The sequence below is a fragment of the Pan paniscus genome, chromosome 1 (assembly GCF_029289425.2).
Source record: "Pan paniscus chromosome 1, NHGRI_mPanPan1-v2.0_pri, whole genome shotgun sequence".
In the NCBI taxonomy this organism is placed as follows: Eukaryota; Metazoa; Chordata; class Mammalia; order Primates; family Hominidae; genus Pan; species Pan paniscus.
This window is the reverse complement of record NC_073249.2, coordinates 185,585,635-185,600,742: the sequence shown is the minus strand read 5'-3', so window position 1 is coordinate 185,600,742 and position 15,108 is coordinate 185,585,635. Positions and strand designations below refer to the sequence as shown.

Sequence of the window (15,108 nt, the reverse complement as noted above, 5' to 3'; positions counted from 1 at the left end):
AAAAAGCAATGTAAGTTGTTAAAGTACAATTTAATTACAAATATTTGAAACATATTTGCATTCCCAGCCTCCAAATTAGTTACAAACCTTTTACAGAAAAGTCCCAAAGAATCAATAGAAAAATTTGAATACAGCTGGTGGGTAAAGGGAAGACACATAGATATGTGATATTTACAAGTATCGGTAAAATTTAGCTTGTGGCTATAATGTTTTTCATTATAAACCCTTTCACTTTTGTTGTATGTTTGTGATGGGCTTCAGGACATGGTAATCCCCAAATATTTTAAGCTGAAGGAATGTGGGAAAACAACAGAAGCAGGAAGGTAACCTTCACCTTCCTCCATCTCCTCCTCTGTAGCAGGACATAAAACCTTCCCAGGTTTTATGGGTTTTCTGAACTCTTCCAGAAGCAAGTCATAAGACCCTCATGTGACAGGTTCCTAGAGGAAAGGAGCCAAAGACACAGAGAGACCAAGAAGAATCTGAACAAACAAGTCTAAATTACCCCCCATTTATTACCATTAGATCATACCCGCTTTGTCCAATTCTATTGCTCCCCAATTATCTACTTCATTATCACATCTAGCATAAAAATATACAAGTTTAACTGTTTCTTCAGGTTTTCATTTCTTTATGAAGCCCTGTGTGTCACATAAAACTTAAGAAAACACTGATTATGCTTTTCTCTTGTTAATATGTCTTTTGCTATAAGGACTTTAGCCATGAACCTAGGACAGGTGAGGAAAAGACATTTTCCTCCCCTATAATTGCTTACATTTTTTTTTAAAAAAACCTTTAAATTATTTCAGTGAAGCTGCTGTCTCAAAGCTCAATACTGGGCAATAGTGAAAAGGTAAGTAGGTGACAGCAAAGAGACTACAGAAAAACCCAACATGTATTGTTAGCACTGTTTTACATATAAAGACCATCTCATCACAATAAATCTAAGAGCTAGATGGTACTATCTCAATTACACACACGTGCACATGCATGCACACATACATGCACACACCTGAGGCTCAGAGACTAACTTAACCAAGTTACTTGAGTATCAGTGAACATTAAGCCTGAGATAAAAATCTGTGTACAGGTTTTTAAATTGATCTGAAATCTAAAAACATTTATCATTTATTTTCTACAGATATCCAAGAAAGTGACTCTATCTCTGCTTTACTTGGGGTGGCGCTTTAAATAATGAGAGCAATGTGAAATATACTTTGCAAAATATAACAATATACAATAATTATACAAAATATAAATAACTTAAGTGTCAAAGTCCTTTATAATTTTCAACATTATCTGACTCATATTTTGTCTTACTTGAATTAGTTATTTGTATACACCTTTTACATTTCAAGTAATTCACTTGAAATTAGGATCTAGATCTGATTCATTTCTACATTCTTTGAAACAGGGCCTTGAATAGTAGCTATTTAATAAACATTTACTTAAGGAAAGAATGTGATCCTCACAATAAATATGCAAGATGGCTAGGACAACTGTTCACATTATTCTTATTAAATAGTTGCAGGATGGAGGCAGAACATATTCTGATGCTATTTCTCAGCTAAATAGCTCATTTGTTGAAACAGGGCTCCAGTCTTTTCCCATTATACCCTGACTCAAAAAAAAAGACACTAACCCTGATTCTCCAATTGAGGGTCTGACAGGGTGTCCAAAGGAAAAAGCTTTAGTTATATTATTTTTTGAGTGTTTGGGAAATCCTGAAATATGGATCTTAATGTAAATATAAAGTGTTTGAAAATGTCTCAACTTCTGCTTCATTGCAACAGAATGGTAGAAGGAAAATGAAAGCGCTTCTTCAAAATGCTAAACATAGTTATAAGTTACCTAAAACTCAAGAAAAGCAGAATTTGAAATATAACAGCTAGCATTTATACTCAGCACTTTGGAACAACTCCATGTGTATGTTATTTTTTGTGATTTTTCATAATATCCAGTGAGAGATTACTATTATTTCCATTTCATTAATGAAGAGGCTTCAGAGACAGTTAAGTGTTAAAGTTAGTAGGTGGCTGAATTGGGATTTGAAACAACCTAAGTCATGCTTTTTGCAGTCTACTATGCTGTTCCTTACAGAGAATTAGTAAATAGTTTTCTAATTGGTCTCTCTCCACTTCCATTCCATCCTATAAAAGACAACCAGAATAATTCTTCTGAAATAAAAATTTGATCATGTGGCTTCTCTGCTTAAAATCTTTCAATGGATCCATGTACCCTACAAGATAAAATCCACCAGAACCCTTGGCACAGTATACATAACACTTCAAAACCTAAATCCTTTAAGATTTGGCCCCTTATTATGTCTCCATCCTCATCTACTTCTTCTCTTTACATTATTTTATTTTATTTTTCAGGATCTAGGGCGGACAATCTTCTCTTTACCTTCTTTCCCTAAGTTTTTCCAAATGATTTGCAGTCCCTCCTCTTATCTGCAATGAGGCCCCTTTTCCTACTATGCACCCAACTCATCAACCTATAACCCATCCTTCAAATTTTAACTCAGAAATCAATGAATCCCCTTTCTCAGCTTTCCTAGCTCCTTTCTCTAGATAATCATTTCCTCTTGTATGCTACATTTATATCTGACCCATACTTATGGCATTTAAATACCATATTAAAATTATTTGTTTACCCACCTTTTCTCTCTATTTGATAGTGAAGCCCTAAGGGATGTCTCATTCATGTTTACAACCCTGGGATCCAATATACTGCCTGACAGTAGCAGGCATCAGATCCATGTTTGCTGAGCTGAATTTAAATATACTCAGAAAGTACACAAATGTTAACATAGGATTTGGATATTACAAAATATAAATGTTCCAAAGGGGAAAAAAGCCTAAAACCCTTTCACTGAATTGTGTATCACAATGGCAGTTGCCCTGAAGGTCCCTGTTAGCATTCTGTGCCCCAGGTGGGTCTCCAGAAGGTTCATTACTTTCATATTACCACTGTGGCAATTTATTAATGAGCTCAGTAAAAGCAAGACAAATTGAAATGACAGCCCTGGCAACTAACATCTCTTATTTATCGCTAGAGCTAGTCTCTCACTAGCAGTGCCATGGATAAGCCTTCTTCAGTGCAAAACAATTTTTATGGAGCATCTTCTAAGAGATCTGCAAACATTGTGATCGGCACTAAAGAAAATCCAAATAAGTATAACTCCTCATTAAGGTAGGCAAAAGTTGTGTTCTTGAAAAATAACTCAATTGAAAAACATAGCTATCTGTTAAAAGTTACAGTCAAGGATTCATTATATGATTCATCAATTACGGGTCAGCTGCCTATCTAACTGAAGTACCACCAGGACTCTTCTACCTTCACCATGATGAAGGCAGGCATTACAAGAATTTGCATGAGGAGGAAACCAAGAGCCACAACTAGGCATTCTGGCAGAAGAAGTCTGTAAAAGTAAAGCCTCCATCCCTGCAAAGGTTTGAAGGCTGAAGGCTTCTTGGCACCAGAGCATCCCTACTTAAGGCTGATCTCTTGAGATAAAGCCAAATCATAAGCTGTTAACATAGCAAAAGTAAACTTTACAGTACAACTAGACACAAATATGCTCTAAATGAGAGAAAGACCAATGGCAGGAAAATCTGAGGATGGAGGAAGATACTTTGTACTCACTGTTTTGCACTGATGACTATAGTACCTCCAGGAAACATCTCTATTTCAGTTTCCCAGGGCTGCTGTAACAAAGTACTCTAAACTGAGTATCTTAAAACAACAGAAATTTATTCTCTCATAGTTGTGGAGGCCAGAAGTCCAAAATCAAGGTGTTGGTAGAGTCATGCTCTCTCTGAAGATCCTTCCCTGTCTCTTCTGTCTTCTAGTAGCTGCCAGGAAACTAATACAGATTTTGGTACCAAGAGTGGTGCACTACTCTAACAAATACTTAAAAATAAATAAGTGGCTTTGGAATGGGGTAACGGGTAGGGGCTGAAAGAATTTTGAGATGCTTGACAGAAAAAGTCTAAATTTCCTTGAAGAGATAGTTGGTAGAAATATGAGCACTAAAGATGCTTCTGGTAGAGCCTTCAAAGGAAATGATCAATATGTTATTGGACACCTGGGGAAAGGCAATCCTTGTTATGTAGCAGCAGAAAACTTGTCTGAATTATGTTGAGCCACTAGGTGAAAAGTAGAACTTATAAGTGATAAACTTGGACATTTAGCTGAGGAGATTTCTAAGCAAAGTGTGGAAGTATGGCCTGGGTTCTCCTTGGTGCTTACAGTAAAATGTGAGAGGAAAGAAATAAATTGAGGAATGAACTATTAATATTAAGCAAAAAAGGAACAGCACTTGGTAATTTAGAAAATTCTCTGCCTATCCAGATAGTGTGCTCTGGAAACAGGGCCAGGGCAAGGGTATAGCTGGACAATCATTTGCATGTGATTCACAAACCCAGTCAATCATCTCTGCAAAAGCCAGGAATAGAGATACAGTTATGTAGCAAAGATATGTGGAGAACATTCTTGTTAGATGGATTGGACCTGCATTGCACAGGAGACTGACAAGGTTTTTGAGAATTTCATACCAGCAAAAGTACTACCAGCCATAACTGAAATGGACAGAGATGGAATGATATGCAGGACGACTGGCTCTGAGGGCAAAGCCACAGATGGAGAGGTCTGGGCCAATGAGACATTCTCAGGCTAAAATGGTAGGGCCACCCTAGCAGTCCAGAGGACAGAGAATCAAGCCAGAGAGAATTATTCTCAGGCTCTGAAATCTAATGCAGTTTTCCCTGCTGGGTTGTGAACTTACTTTAGACCAGTGACTCCCTTATTCTTTCCATTTTCTCCCTTTCATAATGGCAATGTCTTTCCTATGCCTATCTTACCATTGTATCTTGGAAGCAAATAGCAACTTGTTTTCTAGGCTTCAAAGCAGATGGGAATAAATTTTGTTTCAGGAAGGACTATACCCAGAGGCTCACTCATATCTGATTTAGATTATATAAAAAATGAAATTAGGAACTTTTTGAGTTGATAATATTTAGATGGGATTTTGGACTTAGAGTTGATGCTGGAAGGAGTTGAAACTTTTGGAGATGTTGGGATGGGGTGGATATATTTTGCACATGAGAAGAACATAAATTTTAGGGGGCCAGAATTGTGAACTGTGTTAAATTGTGTCCCTAAAATTGTGTGCCCCTGGTACCTGTGAATTGCCCTTACTTGGAAATAGGGTCTTTGCAGATATAAACAAGTTAAGATGAGGTCATTAGGGTAGGCCATGATCCAATGTGATGGTGTCCTTAAGAGTTAAAGACCATATGAAAACAGAGATACACAGGGAGAACACAATATGACATCAAAGCCAGAGACTGGAGTAATACAACTGCAAGCCCAGGAACACCAAGGACTGAGCTAGGAAAAGGCAAGAAAAGATTCTACCCAGAGTCTCTGAGGGAGCATGGCCTAGTTAATACCTTAATATTAGACTTCTAGCCTCCAGACTGAGAGAATAAATTTCTGTTGTTCTAAGCCAACTAATTTGTGGTACTTTGTTACAGCAACCCTAGGAAACTAAAACACCTCTTAATACTACCTAATATCTATTTAAGACTTAGTACATACCAGGCATGGTATTAAGTGCTTTACACTGGTGACCACATTTAAACCTCATCACAACCCCATGAGGAAAAGAAATAACTTTCTATTAAACCACTCTTAACCACTACACTAAACTTTCTCTTATGTACCATGTGTTATATAATTTGTCTGGTCTTTGTCCCAGGTTCCTGGCACAGAGCTTCTAAAACCCCTGGAATTTTCCAAGTGATATAAATATCTTTGTTATTCATAAGCCCCTGGGATCACACCTTAGTTTCTGATAGTCAGATGGTTCAATATGTGGGCCAGTGACCAGAAGAACAAACCATATGATTAGAGGGCTGGGGCTTTGAACCAGCCCAACCTCTGGGGCAGGGAGGGGGCCTGAACATTGAGTTATCAATTATGTCTATATAATGAAACCCTAATAAAAACTCTTGACACTGAAGCGCAATGCTGCTTCCTAATTTGTGAACACACTGACATGCTAGAAGGGTGATGTGCCCCAATTCCATGGAAGGAGGGCACAGAAGTTCTGCAATTGAGATTCTCCCAGGCCTCATCCTAAGTGTCTCTTCATCTGGCTGTCCCTGATTTATCTTTTATAATAAGCCTGTAATCATAAGAACAGCACTTTCCTAAGTTCTGTGAGTTGTTCCAGTGAATTGTCAAACCTGAAAGGGATCATGGGAACCCCTCAGATTTGTAGCCAGCTGGTCAGAAGTATGGGTGGCCTGGGGATCTGACCTGAGACTGGCATCTGAAATGGGGCAAGTCTTGTTGGGGGCCATGCTCTCATAAACTTGTGGAGTCTAACACTGGGTGGTTGGTGTCAGAACTGAATTGAAATACGTCAGATGTCATCAGAATAGTTGGGGTTAAAACAGAATACCATAATTGAAGTCCTATGGTAGCTCAGTATACTCAATAGTAACCAGTGTTTACTATCAAATAGAAAAACGTGGTCGGGCACGGTGGCTCATGCCTGTAATCCCGGCACTTTGGGAGGCCGAGGTGGGCAGATCACTTGAGGTCAGGAGTTTGAGATCAGCCTGGCCAACACGGCGAAACCCTGTCTCTACTAAAAATATGAACAAACTTACCCGGGTATGGTGGCAGGTGCCTGTAATCCCAGCTACTCGGGAGACTGAGGCAGGAGAATCTCTTGAACCTGGGAGGCAGAGGTTGCAGTGAGCTGAGACTGTGCCATTGCATTCCAGCCTGGGCAACAGAGCAAGACTCCGTCTCACACACACACACAAAAAAAGTACTATACAAGATACAAGTTACTTGGTCTTTCAGATCTTTGACTTTCATATAACCACTCTTCATACATTATATATTAATCAACATAAACTTCTTCTCATCTGTAGAATTGGGCTTTTCATTATTTCTCTTAAAAATAATAATTTTGAGCTGATGAATGGTGACAAGTCTATTAGAAAAAAGAGGTAAGGTACTTGCCAGGTATTTGGGGATTGGGACTTATTTGCTCACGCAAGGCAAGGACACAATCTCCAGTCGGAGGACCCATGGCCTGCTTTAATCACTTCTCACTGACCCATTATAGCAAGCACCAACTGCATTGTGGGCAGGCAGCAGTTGAAGGAGTTTTACCAGAGTTTATGTACATGTGTTTAGAGGAAGTACATCCAATTCCTTGACTCATGAAATAATAGTTAATTTTCCCAAAAAATGTTATGTGAACTAAGCCCTATAAATGATTGAAATACATTTTACAGCCAACATATTTAGTGCAAAACCAATTCAAACAGAAAGTGATTTTCATGATGGTGATTTTTTAATGTCTCATCTCTAACTAGACTCTAAGCTCCTTGAAAGCAGGAACTATGCTTATAGCTATCTCTATCTCAAAAACCAACTCACCTGGATAGGAAACGAGGGGCAGATTCAGAGCACACAATTTGTTTAGCTTTGTTAACACATGTTACGGTGACTTCTACATGCTAGGCCAATGCTAGAAACATAGAAATGAAAGACATGGTCCTTGTTTTTGACAAAAGCGCATAATCTAAAGGAGTCTGAAAATAAAGTTCATATATTTTTAATGGAACATATCTTGTGCTATGTTTTTGAAATCTGAATAAGGTAAACTGGTGTATAAGAGGAGAAGAAAACCATGAATCATACTCAGTCCTTTTCCAATGCCATCTTGACACAGGTTGGAACCAGGACTAATACCATCAACTTTTGGTGTAATGGAAAGCAGAAATCTTAGAGAGAACACAGATTATATTCTTTATCCTGGATTAATTACTTAATCTCTTTAGTCTCATATTTTTTAATTGTCAAATGAGGATGAATAAAGTCATTTATTGGCATAGATTGAAAAGATTAAACAAATAGCATGCCTGGCCAAAAGAACAATACTAAATAAATGGTAACCATTATCACTATTATTACCACCATCATCATCAATACCGTATTTCAAATTTCAAGAGTGCATGCAGTCACAAAATGACGAATGTTATATAATTCCTCTTATATGAGGTTCCTAGTGTAGTCAAATTCAGAGATACAAAGTAAGAGTAGTGGTTGCAGGGGCTGGAGGAAGTGGAAAATGAGGAGTTATTGTTTAGTGGGTACAGTTTTAATTGGGGAAGATGAAAGCATCCTGGAAGTGGATGGTGGTGATGGTTGCATAACAATGTGAATGTACTTAATGCCACAGAACTGTACATTTAAAAATGGTTACAATAGGCCCAGCACTTTGGGTGGCTGAGGTAAGAAGATCACTTTGGCCCAGGAGTTCAAGACTAGCCTAGGCAACATAGCAAGATGCCATTTCTACAAAAACAAACAAAAAAAGAGGATGAAATAATAAATTTTGTTATATATATATTTTATAACACACAGACACAAAATTCAATAGGGCATGGCTAAACGCTCATAGCAAAAAAAAAAGGCTAGGGCCCAGGCGCGGTGGCTCATGCCTATAATCCCAGCACTTTGGGAAGCCAAGCTGGGCGGACCACTTGAGGCCAGGAGTTCAAGACCAGCCTGGCCAACATGGCGAAACCCTATCTCTACTAAAAATACAAAAAAAAATTAGCCAGGTGTGGTGGCAGGCACCTGTAGTCCCAGCTATTCGGGAGGCTGAGGCAGGAGAATTGCTTAAACCCGGGAGGCAGAGGTTGCTGTGAGCCAACACTGCACCACTGAACTCCAGCCTGGGTGACAGAGCAAGACTCCGTCTCAGAAAAAAAAAAAAAAAGCTAGGAAACAAAGGACTGGAGATTGACATCATTAAGCAATTAAGCAATCAGTGATAAGTCTTGAGAGAGCAGAACCATCTACAGATGATATGAACAGATAAATAATCTTAAACTGGCAGCATTAAGTCAAAGAGATATACCTATATCTGGTTTTAGGAAACATTATTTGCATAATTCTAACATACTTTATGTGGAATACAGAGAAGGAATAAGACAAGGAGAAAGTGAGGGAAGGGAAGGAAGGGAAAGAAGAAAAGGAAACAAGGGAAGGGAAGAAGAAGAAAGAGAAAGCATGAAGGAATTAAACAAAGAAAGGAAAGGAGAAAAAGAAATACTGCAAATATGAAACAACTGCTTTAAGTGACTTGGTGCTTTGCCATAAAAATAGACAATAAAAGTGATAAAGTGATGTTGGTGAAGATAGGCAAAGAAATACTCTTTTGCAAAAGTTAAACAAAAATCAAACACTGGATTTCCTCAAAATTTTTAGATTTTATAGTTATATACTTACAGCTATATAAGCACCTTTACCTTCATATAGGAAAAAAACCCTTGAAACAATTACTATACTAACTCTTTATAACATGAGACTTCCTAGGAATGCACCTTCTATAATACAGCAAAAGAGACTGTACCGAGACATATCACAGTGCTAAGGGGAAGATGGCATTATGCCAAGGAACTCTACAGAAGTACTGCTTAGAAAATCCAGACACCTGGCACCCTAAAGCCTTTTTTCACTTGGGTATTACGGTCCACCAACAACTAGGTTGGTGGGTTTGGAGGCAGATTTTCATTTCTGGAAAGGGGTAATTCAAACACTCAAGAAGAGTCCTAGGCAGGTAATCTAAACAGAAAGTGAGAATGGAAACTGACATTGCATAATGGGACTATATGATGCAGTCATTTTTCAAAGGATACTTCTGTTGAGATGAAGAATCCCGGATTTCTGATGATAGGGTAATAGGGAAAACTGGAGAAGATCCTAGCCCACATGAAATCATCTCTTTCATGAAGTGTATACATTTATATTATTGTACTATTTTGTATTATAATTTATTTGTCTGATTCCTCTACTAGATTATGAGCCTTGTGGGGTGAGGTTGCTTCATGTTTATTTCTTTATCCCCTAATCTGAATTTTCTGAGAATTAGTCCTAAATCCCTGTCGGATAAAATTGTGGGAGGTTTTGAAATGGGCAGAAGAGATTACTGCATATTCTATCAATGGAATCTGGAGCCTTCCAGGATTACCTGATTGTATAGAGATGTGTTACTTGGTCTCTCTTTAATTAGGCTATTTCACAGCTTTGTCAAGAAAGATGTCAGCTTGTTGAAAACTCATAGTAATGCAAATAATTCCTGTCCACTGAAATGCAAACTGTGCCCAGGTAATGCAATTGATAACTGTCCTATGGGTATTGATGAGTTTTGTCACCATTTGTGAATTAAGTTCAGCATTCCCTGACAATAAATATGTGGTACTTTGGGTCCTCTCTGAGCCATCTTTGTACTATCTTTCTGTTTCCCACATGGATTAATGAGTTAAAATTTTGTTCATTCTATATTTGTGTGAGAGTCGTAATTTTATCTTTTTTTTTTTTAAGGAAAATTATCCCTCAATCATCCCTAACAAGTTTTAAATTTCATTTAGGGCAGGGACTGTATCTTTCAATGTATCGTAAAAATAAAACTAGATTTGGAAAAGGCCTAGGTTTAATCCTTGCTCAATAAGTACTGATTGTATATGATGCCAGCTAATTTCCAGCGCCATCTTTAATTCTCAGTGGTTCATATATCATATATTAGATGGGATTAATTCCTGCCTTCCCAACTTTCAAAGACCTGTTGTGAGAATCAGATAATAACCTGCAAACATTTGGGTAATCTATAAAGCTCCCTGCTCTGTCATTTGCAAGGCTATCAAAGTGGTTTTCCTACAACACTCAAGGGATAGTCTTTGTTTCCTGCTCAAAACCCTTCACTGACTCCTCTTGCCCACAGAATGACATTTAAACTCCTCAGGATGGTACAGAAATCATCCTCGGATGATCCAGCCCTTGCCTACCCTCTAGCCTCACCTTTAGTCAGCTCTTCTTAACCTTAATACACAGCAGTAATAAACGATTTATACAGTTCCAAACACTGCATATGCTGACTCCTTCCATCTGGATCGCCCCCTCTTTCACCTCCTCAGTCTACCTAAAAAACGTCTACTCATCCTTTAAAACCTAATTTGCATAGAATAGAAGCTTTCCTCATACTCTCAGACAAAATCATTATCTCTTCCATGAAGTGTATACATTTATATTATTGTGCTATACTGTATTACAATTTATTTGTGTCTGATTCCTCTACTAGATTATGAGCCTTAAAGGGTAATGCTGCTTCATGTTTATTTCTTTATCCCCTATATCTAACACATGGTGAGTGCTAAATACTGAATAGTTGAAATGAAATGTAAGGGATTAGTAATTATTGTATCTCCATTTTCCCTATAGCAACTAGCATAGAGTTAAGCATACACTAGTGTTTAGTAAATAATCTCCAATTACTATCATTTCTTATAATTATTACTATTAAACCCTAATTCAGGGTGGAGGCTAGAAAAGGGTGTGATGCTAAGGCAAAGGTAAATTGACTGATAATCAAACACTCAGGTCAATCTACTAGACACTTTTTTATAAATAACTTAATTCTCACAACAAACCCAATGATACAGGTATTAATATTCTCATTTTATAGGTGAATAAACTGAGGTACAAATAATTTAACTGGTGTGAAGTCATAGAGCTGATAGTAAATAGCACAAGTTCTGTTGTAGGGTTTACCCGCATTTGTTGTTTCTGGGGTTTACCTGCACTTTCATACCCTCCACTTCATTTGGCCCTCACAATTCTGCAGGGTACATAGGACAAATGTCAGTTGTTCCTTTATTACAAGTGAAGAAAAAAAGATTTAGAGAGTTTATATGACTTATAAAGGTCACACAGCTAGTAATCACTGGATTTAGGATTAGAATATCTTGGTCACATTACCCTAAATCTTATACTTTTTCCAGAGGGCAAACAGCTTCTCTTGGCAATAAGAGATTACTTAAAGGTCACTCATAAAACTGAAAGAGCAGACAAATTCAATTAAAATAAAACAAAACAAGGGTGCCATTTAAAGGATCAGATTCCAAACTTTTCAATCAAAACAATTTCATTAATAATTAATATAATTTCAAAATAACTTTTAACTTTCTCTCTGCACCTCCCAACACACACAGAGCTTTAATGCAAGTTCACACGAGAACCTGGGTAGGAGGTTCATTACTTGCATTTTCTAAGACACATATTTCAACTCTTAGTATATATGTCATACTCAATATCCAGGGATAGGTCCCCAAAGTGGGGAGAAGTGAGCAAGGAGGCAGTCATATAGTTTGCCTGAAACCAAATAAAAAGCTTCTATTTTTATATCTGAGATATGTACAAATATTGATGACTTTCCCAATTTATCCAATCAACATTTATTGAGTATGTGTCAGTCCCCGGGCTAGGGAATATAAAGATAGACAGGACTAGAACCATGTTATGTGAGAAAGACAAGCAAATCCATTAACGATTAACAGAATGTAGTATGTAGTTACCATAGGTATGTTAAAAGTAGTGACCAATTCCATCCAAAGGAATTGAAGAGGCTTCACATAGGAGGTGACTTTTCAATCAGAACTTGGAGAATGCATCGTATCCCAGAGAGGAAAGTTTAGTTAATTCTAAGCAAAGGAAAGTGGAAAAGTAATAAGTAGTGAAAGGGCTTGTATGATGGCCTATGGAAAATGACAGGTGGTTTAAGAATAGGATCTATGGCAAGAAGCAGTGACTGAACTAGCAAACTGGGCTGCAATCAGATGATGAATAATTTTAAATGCCATTCTAAAATGCCAGGCAGACTAGCAGTTTTTAAGCCTTTTTTGGTCAAAGAACCATCTTCAAACAAATTGTTAGGTAAAACATAACAATAATAAAGACACAGCTTATCTGGTGAAAGGGGAGCAAGGAGGCAGAGTCCACCCTGCCTCACCTTGAACCTCCTGGTATCCCTGCACAGAAACCTTACGTGGTGCTACTATTCAATGTGTGGTCTTCATAAGCAAAATGTTTGTTACCTGTTTGCAAAAAGTACAGAATTTACAGTAAATACTTGGAAATTTCCTACAGCAATTTAACAGAATAATTTTATGTCATTAAATCTTATAAGATTTTGAGGTTTATACTTCATCTTTACAAAAATTTCATCTTTCTAGTAATTCATTTTTATTACACTTACAAAATTATTAGTCTGAGACAAACAGAAAATAAAACTACCCTTTCACCACATATCATTTAAGGGATGATAAATGCCCTAGAATTTCCACAAATGATGAGATTTGTAACTTAGAAAAATAACTCTAGTGGCATTTTAGAGGGAAAAGACCAACTAGCAAATATAAAGCATAAGCAATATGAAAAAAATAGAAAATTTCAGATGACATAAGGATTACTTTTGTAAATGTTTAGCATCCGGCAAACAATGAATAAAGACTTTTAAGTTCACAGAAAAAGGCGAAAGTAGTCAAGAAAGGCTTAGATATGGAAGTAGATTTTTAGAAAGACATTAAGCCATCAAGGTCCAGACCTAAATTCATTTAGTCAACAAATATTAATATTATTTATTATATATGTTACATTATTTACTGAAATACCTACTTAAATACTAGGTGCTCAGGATACAATATTGAACAGAAGACATGGTCCCTGCTATTCTGACATATATTAATCAACCAAAAACTACAAATATGGCTTCATTTAAAAAACTATTATAAGTACTACAAAGCAAAGTCACAAGGTACTATGAAATGTGCAACATGGATATTATTTTGAATAGATTCTGGGAGATCAAGGAAGGATTCCCTAAGGAAGTTATGTCTCCGTTGAAATCTAAACAATGAATAGACAAGGAAGGGGAGAGAGCATTCTAGGCAGAGGGAACAATCATAAGAAAAAATCCTGAGGTGGGATGGGCCACGACTAGCCCACAGAACAGAAAGGGTGGTGCACAGAAAGCAGAGAGTTCTGCATCCCCATCCCCCACCAACACTCTCACCACGGATCATGTTAGCTCTGCTGATTTAAAATCCTTCAGTGGCTTTCCATTGCACTGATATACAAATGACATTTTCCCTTGTGGTCTACATGACATGGAGCCTACCTTCTGAGCCTCATATGGTGCCATAATCCCCTAGCTAAGTTCCAGTCACATTGGCTCCCTTTTTTAGTCTTGAATATATGACGGTCTTTCCTGTCTCTGAGACTTAGCACATGCTGTTTGCTCTGCCTGGGAGTGTCTTCCTCTGACTTTTGGTTTATTCTTTCTCAGCTAAAAAATCACCTCCTCGTAGAGCATTAAACAACTGCCCTTCCATAGTCACTCTATTTAAATTTAATGTAAAAATTATATTATTGAGCCTTTAATTTTAAAAGAAAGGAAATTCTGACACACGCTATAACACAGATGAACCTTGAAGACATGCTGAGTGATATAAGCCAGTGACAAGAGGGAAAACATTGTATGATTCTACTCATATGAAGTGCATGGAGTATTAGTCAAATTCATAGAGACATAAAGTAAAATGGTAGTTGCCATGAGCTGGAGGGAGGGAGGAATGTATGCCATGGGTGCAACTAGCTGGGGCCTATGTCACAAGTGGTAAAGAAATTTACCAAGACAGTTATAGGTAAAGAAAGGCAGATTTGGATGGGCGCAGTGGCTCACGTCTGTAATCCTAGCACTTTGGGAAGCCGAGGTGGGCAGATCATGAGGTCAGGTCAAGACCAGTCTGGCCAACATAGTGAAACCCCGTCTCTACTAAAAATACAAAAAATTAGCCAGGCATGGTGGTGTGCACCTGTAATCCCAGCTACTCGGGAGGCTGAGGCAGGAGAATCATGTGAACCCTGGAGGTGGAGGTTGCAGTGAGCTGGTGAGCTGAGATTGCACCATTGCACTCCTGCCTGGTCGACAGTGCAAGACTCTGTCTCAAAAACAAAACAAAACAAAAAAAAAAAGAAGGCAGATTTATTAGAGAAAGTATGAAAATATGTTGCAAAGGTGCAATAGGCAGCACAGCAGAGAAAGGGCTGTCTACAAAGAGGCAAGGACTGGAGGGAAGTTTTACAGGGTCATGCTGGAGGGGGCTATGAGGACAAGGTAGCTGTGCCAGTGGTTGTTTGTAATTAGCCGTCTCTCAGAACAATTGTTCATTGTTC

At 37.8% G+C, this 15,108-nt stretch overlaps 1 protein-coding gene across 8 annotated transcripts in view; it reads right to left on the bottom strand.

Annotated features, from left to right (window-relative positions):
* SCMH1 (Scm polycomb group protein homolog 1) overlaps positions 1-15,108 on the bottom strand; it is a 217,030-nt gene that overhangs the window by 187,986 nt on the left and 13,936 nt on the right. For 4 of the 8 annotated variants that reach the window (XM_055094628.2, XM_063608314.1, XM_063608321.1 and 1 more), the window contains exon 2: positions 6,684-6,801. The exons of 3 other annotated variants lie outside the window; for them this stretch is intronic. The gene's annotated coding sequence lies outside the window, so the exon portion shown is untranslated. The remainder of the gene's footprint in view (positions 1-6,683; positions 6,802-15,108) is intronic. One more of the 8 variants, XM_055094615.3, reaches the window with a different exon arrangement.